Source organism: Rhipicephalus microplus, unplaced genomic scaffold (genome assembly GCF_043290135.1).
Source record: "Rhipicephalus microplus isolate Deutch F79 unplaced genomic scaffold, USDA_Rmic scaffold_559, whole genome shotgun sequence".
In the NCBI taxonomy this organism is placed as follows: domain Eukaryota; kingdom Metazoa; phylum Arthropoda; class Arachnida; order Ixodida; family Ixodidae; genus Rhipicephalus; species Rhipicephalus microplus.
In genome coordinates this window covers 25,001-37,500 of record NW_027465119.1, presented here as the reverse complement: position 1 = coordinate 37,500, position 12,500 = coordinate 25,001, and the positions used below count along the sequence as shown (strand labels likewise).

At 60.6% G+C, this 12,500-nt stretch overlaps 3 non-coding genes across 3 annotated transcripts in view; all 3 read right to left on the bottom strand.

Moving 5' to 3' along the window:
• LOC142795132 (large subunit ribosomal RNA) overlaps window positions 1-198 on the bottom strand; it is a 4,029-nt gene extending 3,831 nt beyond the window's left edge. Inside the window, exon 1 of the ribosomal RNA XR_012892786.1 lies at window positions 1-198. This exon is cut by the window's left edge and continues 3,831 nt beyond it. This is a non-coding gene — a ribosomal RNA (large subunit ribosomal RNA).
• Window positions 199-1,352: 1,154 nt separating this feature from the next.
• On the bottom strand, window positions 1,353-1,505 carry LOC142795135 (5.8S ribosomal RNA). The gene has a single exon (XR_012892789.1). It is a non-coding gene; the product is annotated as a 5.8S ribosomal RNA (ribosomal RNA).
• A 1,719-nt stretch (window positions 1,506-3,224) lies between these two features.
• Window positions 3,225-5,039, bottom strand: LOC142795137 (small subunit ribosomal RNA). Its single transcript, XR_012892791.1, has one exon. It is a non-coding gene; the product is annotated as a small subunit ribosomal RNA (ribosomal RNA).
• Between the last annotated feature and the right edge of the window lie 7,461 nt (window positions 5,040-12,500).

Genomic DNA, 12,500 nt, shown 5'->3' with positions numbered 1-12,500 from the left:
GGACTTGCACCGTCGCAAACACCCGAGAACGTCGCCTCCCATACACCACATTTCCCGACCGCCTGCAAGGACGGGGGATTCGGTGCTGGGCTCGGTCCCGTTTCGCTCGCAGCTACTCGGGGAATCCCTGTTGGTTTCTTTTCCTCCGCTTAGTGATATGCTTAAATTCAGCGGGTTGTCTCGCCTGATCTGAGGTCGACAGCGGATACATTCGCTTCCATCAACTTCCTGCACGACCGCGTGCGCTCGCCCTACCAAGTGCGCCCGCAACCCTGTACAGGGCCACTTCTTCACAAGGCTGGCAATCGGCTTCCCCGCTGCACGCGTGCGGCGCACAACCGGTGTGACGTGGAAGTGACGGGACACGTTCGTAAACCCATCGCGAACCGAGTACGACGCCCTACCAAGTGCGCCCGCAACCCTGTACAGGGTCACATCTTCACAAGGCTGGCAAGCGGCATTCCGCTGCGCGCGTGCGTCGTCCGAGCAGTTGCGTGATAAACGACCGTGTCGAAAGCCCAAACACCGCCGAGGCCAGTCGCCGCCGCCGCAAGGGCAGCCACGCAGCCTGGCGAGAGGCATCGTCTCGTGTAGCGTCGCCCCCGCCCCAACTGGAGTGGCCCAGTTTTTTGAACGGGACGGGAACTGCGAAGCACTTAGACCGACGGCGGACTACGACGAGAACGCCTTAAGCTTCGCCAACGTTTCGCCAACTCGTGCGGGAGACTTTTTCCGCTTCGCGGCAAGTCGTCGCGCCGTGCTCTCCGCATCAACCGCGTACGCAGCGAACCGCAAACGTCGGGCGCAGCCTCCTCACCTCCCTGCGCTTTGCGCGCGAACGTTCCCTGTTCGCGCGGCAAAGCCTGGAGGAGGCACGGCCCCGCAGCGTGTTCGAGCGCCCGGTCTACGGGACACCCTGCTTACTTCGAGGGCAACAAGCGCAACGCAAGGCTGCGATCTCGCGCACTTTGCGCACGGCTGGAGAAGCTTTGCTGGCCGGCTTTCGCTCCTCGTGTTTACCGTGCGTTAAAGTTGCGCGTCCGTGGCTCTCGCAGCTCTTGCGCGCCCGGTCGCAGAGAGGAGTACGCAACCTCGACCGCACTTTCCCTGCAGGCTTCCTTCCGACTCGAAGTCCTGCGGCGGTCTCAACGAGGTGCCACATCCTCAATGCAGTCGGTCGCCCCTGTTTCGGTTGGGCTCTGGCACGACGGTCGCCACCGTCTCGCCCTTGAGTGGCCGCTGTTGGCGCTCGCTGTGAGGTGTTCAGCGTGCTGTCCGTGTTGCCGACGCGGTCAAAACGAGTCGACGGCTCACGTTCCCTTGTGCGCCGAAGGCTCTCTTGATATGTGATCCGACCCTCAGACAGACGAAGCCAAGGGAAGACCCAAGGCCGCAATGTGCGTTCAAAGAATCAGTGCTCAGTGTGTCCTGCAATTCACACCAAGTCTCGCAGCTGGCTGCGTTCTTCATCGACCCGAGAACCGAGTGATCCACCGCTTAGAGTCGTGAAAAAGTGTTTGTTCAATTCCGTACAGTCAAAACCAAACGTTTCTGGCACTCGGCCAAACAGTGGCCAAGAAGGGCGCTTTTCAGCGCACGCTTGGACTCCAAAACTCTGCCGCGCCTTTTTCGGCTGCCGCAAATCGAGCAAACGGTGTGTTTCGGACGGCGTTTCGCTTCCGCTACTTGCGAGTGCTTTCGTGGTCCACCCCTCTATAAATACTCGGGAGGCGTCGAAGCCGGTTCTCCAAGCCGGACCCGTAGGTATCGTTGTGTGCTCGCTCTCATTGGCCCGCCTAACCAGAAAATGCCTGCGGTACACCCATTTGGATAAGAGTGCACGCAGATGCGGGCCTCGACGGCTACACATTTCCTCGGGCGGCCGCCTCCCGGCCTCCGTGGAGCGCGGGATGCACGGTCCCATCGACAAGCCTCTCCCGTTTTTACCGTGGCGTCGCGGTTCACCACGGCGGGCGGGTCGGTCTCCTCCGCATAAAAAGGGGGACCCCCGCTTTTTGTTCCACGAAATCGCACAAGCTTTTTTCGCATCCACGGTTTGCCACCGCACACCAAAATGCCGATCCGGCTGCCTACTTTAGCCAACAGGTGGAGCCAGGCGCGCCGTACTTGCGCGGCACTTCCCACGTCCACCGAAGTCGGTGCCAAGGACCACTTTCGGCGCCGGAGCCGCGTACGAGCCTACTCGAGGCGGAAGAACGAAGCCAGCAAGGGCCTGGCCGCAAGTGCGTTCAATTGTCGGGACGTCCAAGTCCCTCGTTCTTCCGTGCTTCCTCTTTCGGCAAGTCGTTGCGGCACCTTCCCAAAGCGCGCAGACCCGCTAATCGCGACGAGCGCGACGTGGCCGTGCCGCCTTTCCCTCGGCAGCAAGCAAAACGCCTGGCAACGTCGACGCTCCCCTAACCGCGATCTCGCACCGTGTTTCGTGTGGCGAATTCAAAAGCCGGCCGGCGCTGCTGCAACCATTACGGTCGGTACGCATACGCCGCGGAGGGCGGGACGGTCATCGGAGCGTGCGGTTCCTCCATCGAGTACTGCGCACCTCGGCCGTCGCATCGCCGTGCCATGACCGGCCGCGCGTCAACGCGAACCGGTGCCAGCGAGATCCCTCGCCTGCAAGAACCGACCGGCAGCCTCCGTCACCCGAGGACGCGGAGGCGCTTGCCGCGGACGGCGGGACGGTATGCACTGGTGCACAGCGGACCCGTCACATCGCCAGTTCCTTGACCGACCGCCGACGCTTGTGCCGTTCCTCTCGTACTTGGCAGTCGCCGCGCGATTGTCGGGTCTCGTTCTTGCACGCTCGAACGGTCGGGAGGGCACTCGGCTGGCGTTTCGGGAACGCGCAGCCTCGCCTTCTACCGACGTAACCACGACTCGCCGTTCGCGCTCCGCCGCTCCTGTTTACAGTACTAGGCGGTCCCGCAGCGGTCGGGTCGCGCATTTCGAGCGCTTCGAGCCACGGTGCAGTGGCGGGTTGAAAGCCGACCTATGAGTGCGTTGCGCCGTTTGTACCCGCGTCCGCCACCTGGCCGACCGTCCAAGGTCGCGGTGTTGGCGTCCGCTGGGCGCAACAATTTGTCACGGGGTGCCGCTCCACATTCAGGCAGCCCCGTGGGGAAAAGCCGACCCCGCGTCCAAACGGGGTCAGCGGCAGAAAGTGTCGGGCGCAGACGCAGCTGAGGCGCTCACCCTTCACAATCCGTTAATGATCCTTCCGCAGGTTCACCTACGGAAACCTTGTTACGACTTTTACTTCCTCTAAATGATCAAGTTTGGTCATCTTTCCAACAGACCGGCGCAACCGAAAGGCCGCGCCGGACATCGGTCCGAAGACCTCACTAAATCATTCAATCGGTAGTAGCGACGGGCGGTGTGTACAAAGGGCAGGGACGTAATCAACGCGAGCTTATGACTCGCGCTTACTGGGAATTCCTCGTTCAAGGGGAACAATTGCAAGCCCCTATCCCAATCACGAAAGAAGTTCCACGGGTTACCCAGTCTTTTCAGACAGGGATAAAGACACGCTGCTTCCTTCAGTGTAGCGCGCGTGCGGCCCCGGACATCTAAGGGCATCACAGACCTGTTATTGCTCTGTTTCGTGCGGCTAGGAGCCGCTTGTCCCTCTAAGAAGGTTGTAAGGTGCTGGGAACCCCGCACCTATTTAATAGGCTAGAGTCTCGTTCGTTATCGGAATTAACCAGACAAATCGCTCCACCAACTAAGAACGGCCATGCACCACCATCCACCGAATCAAGAAAGAGCTCTCAATCTGTCAATCCTCCCAGTGTCCGGGCCGGGTAAGTTTTCCCGTGTTGAGTCAAATTAAGCCGCAGGCTCCACTCCTGGTGGTGCCCTTCCGTCAATTCCTTTAAGTTTCAGCTTTGCAACCATACTTCCCCCGGAACCCAAATACTTTGGTTTCCCGGAAGCTGCCCGCCGAGTCATTTGAGTAACTCAGGCGGATCGCTGGTTGGCATCGTTTATGGTCAGAACTAGGGCGGTATCTGATCGCCTTCGAACCTCTGACTTTCGTTCTTGATCAATGAAAACATTCTTGGCAAATGCTTTCGCAGTAGTTCGTCTTGCGACGGTCCAAGAATTTCACCTCTAGCGCCGCAATACGAATGCCCCCGTCCGTCCCTCTTAATCATTACCTCGTATTCCAAAAACCAACAGAACAGAAACGAGGTCTTGTTCTATTATTCCATGCAAGTTTATTCAGGCGACTCGCCTGCGTTGAGCACTCTAATTTTTTCAAAGTAAAAGCACCGGCCATCTCGAGGCACACAATGAAGTGCACCAAGAAAGAACCGGCATGATGTTCAGTCCGAGCCGTCGCATCGGGTAGATGCACTACTCGTCTGGAACTGAGATCCAACTACGAGCTTTTTAACCGCAGCAGCTTTAGTATACGCTATTGGAGCTGGAATTACCGCGGCTGCTGGCACCAGACTTGCCCTCCAATTGATCCTCGTTAAAGGATTTAGAGTGTACTCATTTCAATTACGGGGCCTCAAAAGAGTCCCGTATTGTTATTTTTCGTCACTACCTCCCCGTGCCGGGAGTGGGTAATTTGCGCGCCTGCTGCCTTCCTTGGATGTGGTAGCCGTTTCTCAGGCTCCCTCTCCGGAATCGAACCCTGATTCTCCGTTACCCGTAACAACCATGGTAAGCAAGTAACCTACCATCGAAAGTTGATAAGGCAGACACTTGAAAGAAACGTCGCCGGCTCGTGGCCATGCGATCAGCACAAAGTTATCCAGAGTCACCACACAATACGGGCCGAAACCCGATCGATCTTGGTCTAATAAAAGCACCCGTTACCCAAAGGGCTCCAGGCTCACTGCATGTATTAGCTCTAGAATTGCCACAGTTATCCAAGTAGGAAGAAACGATCTAAGGAACCATAACTGATTTAATGAGCCATTCGCGGTTTCGCCTTATTTCGGCATGTACTTAGACATGCATGGCTTAATCTTTGAGACAAGCATATGATTACTGGCAGGATCAACCAGGTAATCGTTCGACTGCGCGTCCGTCCTCGCCCTCGGCGGGCCGGACGCAGTCTGTGTGCGGCGGAGGCCACCTTCAGGCGCCCCAACACGCTTATTTTGCACTCCGAGATGACGGCGTTCGAGCTCGCTACGGCACAACCTTCCCGAAAGACGAGTGGGAGCCGTGCGGCAAGAAGCACGTTCATGCTCGCTCTTTTTCGTTGCATCGACTCGGTCGCGCCGTGCGGGTTGCCCAAGCCCGCTGCACTGTCGGTGGACCGGCCGGAACTAGCAACGGAGCCGAGACTGCAAAGCCGCCAGACGACGGGTCACGCCCGCGTCTTCGGCGCTTTCGCATCTGAATCGCCCGAGGACGACACGGAACACACCTCGATATCGTGGTAAAACGGCACCGTCCGACAACCAGCCCCTAACGCATCAAGCGGATGAGGCTGCAGACGACTGCCGTGGATTCCCCTGGAGCAGACCCGAGGACACGCTTGACGAGGCCGAAGCCCGCCGCATATCAGACACCCGGTCGCTTTCGCGTACGCCGCTCACGAGAACCCCCACATAATAGCAGCGATAAGTACCCAGACCTCCTTGGGCCCTAATACGAGCGTACTCGAGAAAATTTCACCGCGGGTGTGCCCCGAAACGTGTGGCATGTTGAGCGTGCCACAAGTCTACGTCGCTCTCAAACCCGCCGAGGTCGTAGAATTTGCGACCCTACTCACGAAATTCCCACCGAGGATACGGCCGCAAACGTACCGCACCTTGGGTAGGCCACGAGTTTGTGCAACACTACGCTGACGGCACAGCACCGAGGTCGTGCGCGCACGCACGGGAAAATTCCGCCGCGGTTTCTGCCGAAAACGTGAGGCACCACGACTCTCCGCAAGTTCGCGTCGACTGCGAAAGACCGAAGTCGTGAACGACGTGTCCGCTACTCGCCGCCGACACGCTGGACACCAAACGTACAACGACTCGACGGCGTCGTAGAGGCCCACGACGCGGTTTTCCTTAACGACGTCTCGGCGTGGCACCGACAGGTTAGAACGGCCGACCAACGTTCCCTGTCCGCCGTTCGGCTCAGTCGAAGGGCTCGGCGACTTCGGCAACGCTGCGAAGCCGCACGGTGACGCACGCCATGTCCCCATTTTTTTTTTCTTTCTGCGTCTGCCGGGGTGCCCCTATAATAGCAGCGATAAGCACCCAGACCGCCGTGGGTCGCTCGCCCCGGCTGACGTGGTTTTTCGTACTCCTGCGGCGGTCGCCGTCAAGCACGTCCAAATACGCTACTTTCGTGGGCGCATTCACGCTCTTTCGCTTCGCCGGAGTGCCAGCACTCACTCTGCCAAAAACGGCGAACATCCGAGCGGCGGTTCCCACTTTTGCGTCGGCGTCGCAAACCCCGCCCCGGCAGACGAGGTTTGCCGTACTCGTGCGACGGTGGCCGGCGGGCACGTCGAAAGACGCCGATATCGTGCGCGAATTGGCGCACCTTGGCTTCACCGGAGTGCCGCCACTGACTCCTCCAAAAACGGCGAAGATCCGAGCGGCGCTTCCCACTTTCGCATCGGCGTCCCGAACTCCGCCCCGGCTGACGCGGTTTACCGTACTCGTGCGACGGTCGCCGGCGAGCACGTGGAAAGACGCCGATATCGTGCCCGAATCGGCTCCGTTCGGCTTCGCCGGAGTGCCAGCACTGGCTCGGCGAAAGACGACGAACATCCGAGCGACGGTTCTCACTATTGCGTACGCGTCGCAAACCCCGCCCCGGCAGACGCACTTTGCCGTACTCGTGCGACGGTCGCCGGCGAGCACGTAGAAAGACGCCGATATCGTGCCGGAATCGGCCCCGTTTGGCTTCGCCGGAGTGCCAGCACTCACTCGGCCACAAACGGCGAACATCCGAGCGGCGGTTCCCACTTAGCCGTCGGCGTCCCGAACTCCGCCCCGGCAGACGCGGTTGCCGAGCTCGTGCGACTAGCGACCGCGAAGCCGTCTCGCGACGCCGCTTTCGTGCGCGGCTCCCACTGCGACCTGGGTCACCCGAGGTCGACGAGCAAAAAAGAATGTCGAAAAAAATTTTTTTTTTTTTTGCGTCTGCCGGGGTGCCCCTATAATAGCAGCGATAAGCACCCAGACCGCCATGGGTCGCTCGCCCCGGCTGACGTGGTTTTTCGTTTTCCTGCGGTGGTCGTCGTCAAGCACGTCCAAACACGCCACTTTCGTGGGCGCATTCGCGCTCTTTCGCTTCGCCGGAGTGCCAGCACTCACTCTGCCAAAAACGGCGAACATCCGAGCGGCGGTTCCCACTTTTGCGTCGGCGTCGCAAACCCCGCCCCGGCAGACGAGGTTTGCCGTACTCGTGCGACGGTGGCCGGCGGGCACGTCGAAAGACGCCGATATCGTGCGCGAATTGGCGCACCTTGGCTTCACCGGAGTGCCGCCACTGACTCCTCCAAAAACGGCGAAGATCCGAGCGGCGCTTCCCACTTTCGCATCGGCGTCCCGAACTCCGCCCCGGCTGACGCGGTTTACCGTACTCGTGCGACGGTCGCCGGCGAGCACGTGGAAAGACGCCGATATCGTGCCCGAATCGGCTCCGTTCGGCTTCGCCGGATTGCCAGCACTGGCTCGGCGAAAGACGACGAACATCCGAGCGACGGTTCTCACTATTGCGTACGCGTCGCAAACCCCGCCCCGGCAGACGCACTTTGCCGTACTCGTGCGACGGTCGCCGGCGAGCACGTAGAAAGACGCCGATATCGTGCCGGAATCGGCCCCGTTTGGCTTCGCCGGAGTGCCAGCACTCACTCGGCCACAAACGGCGAACATCCGAGCGGCGGTTCCCACTTAGCCGTCGGCGTCCCGAACTCCGCCCCGGCAGACGCGGTTGCCGAGCTCGTGCGACTAGCGACCGCGAAGCCGTCTCGCGACGCCGCTTTCGTGCGCGGCTCCCACTGCGACCTGGGTCACCCGAGGTCGACGAGCAAAAAAGAATGTCGAAAAAAATTTTTTTTTTTTTTTTGCGTCTGCCGGGGTGCCCCTATAATAGCAGCGATAAGCACCCAGACCGCCATGGGTCGCTCGCCCCGGCTGACGTGGTTTTTCGTTTTCCTGCGGTGGTCGTCGTCAAGCACGTCCAAACACGCCACTTTCGTGGGCGCATTCGCGCTCTTTCGCTTCGCCGGAGTGCCAGCACTCACTCTGCCAAAAACGGCGAACATCCTAGTGGCGGTTCCCACTTTTGCGTCGGCGTCGCCAACCCCGCCCCGGCATACGCGGTTTGCCGTACTCGTGCGGCGGTGGCCGGCGGGCACGTCGAAAGACACCGATATCGTGCGCGAGTCGATGCTTCTTGGTCTCGCAGGAGGGCCGCCACTCACTCCTGCAAAAACGGCGAAGATCCGAGCGGCGCTTCCCACTTTTTCGTCGGCGTCGCAAACCTCGCCCCGGCAGACGCGCTTTGCCGTACTCGTGCGACGGTCGCCGGCGAGCACGTCGAAATACGCCGATATCGTGCCCGAATCGGCCCCGTTTCGCTTCGCCGGAGTGCCAGCACTCGCTCGGCCAAAGACGACGAACATCCGAGCGACGGTTCCCACTATTGCGTACGCGTCGCGAACCCCGCCCCGGCAGACGCGGTTTGCCGTACTCGTGCGGCGGTGGCCGGCGGGCACGTCGAAAGACGCCGATATCGTGCACGAATTGGCGCTCCTTGGCTTCACCGGAGTGCCAGCACTCACTCGGCCAAAAACGGCGAACATCCGAGCAGCGGTACCCACTTAGCCGTCGGCATCCCGAACTCCGCGCCGGCTGACGCGGTTGCCGAGCTCGTGCGACTAGCGACCGCGAACGCGTCTCGCGACGCCGCTTTCGTGCGCGGCTCCCATTGCGACCTGGGTTACCCGAGCTCGACCAGCAAAAAAGAAGGTCGAAAATTTTTTTTTTTTTTTCTGCGTCTGCCGGGGTGCCCCTATAATAGCAGCGATAAGCACCCAGACCGCCGTGTGTCGCTCGCCCCGGCTGACGTGGTTTTTCGTACTCCTGCAGCGGTCGCCGTCACGCACGTCCAAATACGCCACTTTCGTGGGCGCATTCGCGCTCTTTCGCGTCGCCGGAGTGCCAGCACTCACTCTGCCAAAAACGGCCAACATCCGAGCGGCGGTTCCCACTTTTGCGTCGGCGTCGTAAACCCCGCCCCGGCAGACGCGGTTTGCCCTACTCGTGCGACGGTCGCCGGCGAGCGCGTCGAAAGACGCCGATATCGTGCGCTAATTGGCGCTCCCTGGCTTCTCCGGAGTGCCGCCACTCACTCCTCCAAAAACGGCGAAGATCCGAGCGGCGTTCTCCACTTTCGCATCGGCGTCCCGAACTCCGCCCGGGCTGACGCGGTTTACCGTACTCGTGCGACGGTCGCCGGCGGGCACGTCGAAAGACGCCGATATCGTGCCGTAATCGGCCCCGTTTGGCTTCGCCCGTGTGCCAGCACTCACTCGGCCAAAAACGGCGAACATCCGAGCAGCGTTTCCCACTTTCGCATCGGCGTCCCGAAGCCCGCCCCGGCAGACGCGGTTTGCCCTACTCGAGCGACGGTCGCCGGCGATCACGTCGAAAGGCGCCGAATTCGTGCACGAATCGATGCTTCTTGGTCTCGCAGGAGGGCCGCCACTCACTCCTGCAAAAACGGCGAAGATCCGAGTTGCGCTTCCCACTTTTTCGTCGGCGTCCCGAACTACGCCCCGGCTGACGCGGTTTACCGTACTCGTGCGACGGTCGCCGGCGGGCACTTCAAAATACGCCGATTTCGTGGGCGCATTCACGCTGTTTCGCTTCCCCGGAGTGCCAACACTCACTCTGCCGAAAGCGGCGATCATCCGAGCGGCGGTTCCCACTTTTGCGTCGGCTTCGCAAACGGCGCCCCGGCAGACGCGCTCGTGCGACGTACTCGTGCGACGGTCGCCGGCGAGCACGTCGAAAGACGCCGATATCGTGCTCGAATCGACCCCGTTTCGCTTCGCCGGAGTGCTGCCAGTCACGGCGCAGAAAACGGCGAACAAGTGTTTTTTTTTTTTTTTTCCTAGAATTTGTGTTATAGAAGGCACATTTGATATCGGACGATAATTTTCAACTTTATCACGCGCACCGATTTTCGTGTAGAGGTTTGCAAGTTTATGGGAATTTCTCCACTTGGAATAATGCGATTTAGTAGTACTACGAGAACTTCATGGATGTACTCAAGGGTACGGGGCAAGTCAGTTACGTCAACACCTGCAGATTTTTTACACTTCAAACTGAAAATTGTTGGTTGTGAGTCCTCGTGTGATATTAAAGGCCGATTCGCTAACACATAGAACAAAGAAAGAAAGGAAGAAAAAACGCCCGCGCTCGCTCAAGAAACCTGGGTTCGCAACAAGTGGCAACAACAAGCAACCGAGCGAGTGCGCCAAAACCCGTGGCGGCCGAACAAACGCGAAGTCCCAACCGCGTCAGCCGGGGCGGCACGGGACAGGAAAAATCACTTCAGCCGGGGCGGCGGGGCACCGAATAAACCTCGTCACCTCGTCGCAGGATAAAAGAGGAAACAAAAAGTCTAAACAGCGTCTGCTGGAGCGAATGCGTAATAAAACAACAACAACAACAAAAAAAAAAAACACCCGCGCTCAAGAAGTCTGCAATCACCACAAAAGGCGACTGTGACCGAGCAGCGTCAGCCGGGGCCGTGCGGAAACGGAAAAACCGCGACTACCGGGGCGTCGAGGCACCGAAAAATCCACTTCAGCCGCGGCGAAAAAAAAAAACAAAAAGAAAGACGGAGGGGGGGGGGGGAACCACGTCTGCCGGGGCGAAGGAAAAAAAAAAAACGCGTCTGCCGGGGCGAGCCCGGGTGCGGCACCACCGGGAAAACTGTGGCAAACAGACATGGCGATCGAGTGAGTGGGCCGCCAGCCAGGCTCAGCCAAAAAGTGCAAAGTCCGAACTGCGTCAGCCGGGGCGGCAAAAACCACGTCAGCCGGGGCGGCGCAAAAAACCGCGTCTGCCGGGGCGGCACGAAACCGCGTCAGCCGGGGCGGCGCGAAAACTGCGTCAGCCGGGGCGAAAGAAAAAAAAAAAAAAACGCGTCTGCCGGGGCGAGCCCGGGTGCGGCACCACCGGGAAAACTGTGGCAAACAGACATGGCGATCGAGTGAGTGGGCCGCCAGCCAGGCACAGCCGAAAAGTGCAAAGTCCGAACCGTGTCAGCCGGGGCGGCAAAAAACCGCGTCAGCCGGGGCGGCGCAAAAAACCGCGTCTGCCGGGGCGGCACGAAACCGCGTCTGCCGGGGCGGCGCGAAAACTGCGTCAGCCGGGGCGAGCCCGGGTGCGGCACCACCGGGAAAACTGTGGCAAACAGACATGGCGATCGAGTGAGTGGGCCGCCAGCCAGGCTCAGCCAAAAAGTGCCAAGTCCGAACTGCGTCAGCCGGGGCGGCAAAAAACCGCGTCAGCCGGGGCGGCGCAAAAAACCGCGTCTGCCGGGGCGGCGCGAAAACCGCGTCTGCCGGGGCGGCGCGAAAACTGCGTCAGCCGGGGCGAAAGAAAAAAAAAAACGCGTCTGCCGGGGCGAGCCCGGGTGCGGCACCACCGGGAAAACTGTGGCAAACAGACATGGCGATCGAGTGAGTGGGCCGCCAGCAAGGCTCAGCCAAAAAGTGCTAAGTCCGAACTGCGTCAGCTGGGGCGGCAAAAAACCGCGTCTGCCGGGGCGGCACGAAACCGCGTCAGCCGGGGCGGCGCGAAAACCGCGTCTGCCGGGGCGGCACGAAACCGCGTCAGCCGGGGCGGCGCGAAAACTGCGTCAGCCGGGGCGAGCCCGGGTGCGGCACCACCGGGAAAACTGTGGCAAACAGACATGGCGATCGAGTGAGTGGGCCGCCAGCCAGGCACAGCCGAAAAGTGCTAAGTCCGAACTGCGTCAGCCGGGGCGGCAAAAACCGCGTCAGCCGGGGCGGCGCGAAAACCGCGTCTGCCGGGGCGGCACGAAACCGCGTCAGCCGGGGCGGCGCGAAAACTGCGTCAGCCGGGGCGAGCCCGGGTGCGGCACCACCGGGAAAACTGTGGCTAACAGACATGGCGATCGAGTGAGTGGGCCACCAGCCAGGCTCAGCCAAAAAGTGCTAAGTCCGAACTGCGTCAGCCGGGGCGGCAAAAACCGCGTCAGCCGGGGCGGCGCAAAAAACCGCGTCTGCCGGGGCGGCACGAAACCGCGTCAGCCGGGGCGGCGCGAAAACTGCGTCAGCCGGGGCGAAAGAAAAAAAAAAAACGCGTCTGCCGGGGCGAGCCCGGGTGCGGCACCACCGGGAAAACTGTGGCAAACAGACATGGCGATCGAGTGAGTGGGCCGCCAGCCAGGCACAGCCGAAAAGTGCCAAGTCCGAACTGCGTCAGCCGGGGCGGCAAAAAACCGCGTCAGCCGGGGCGGCGCAAAAAACCGCG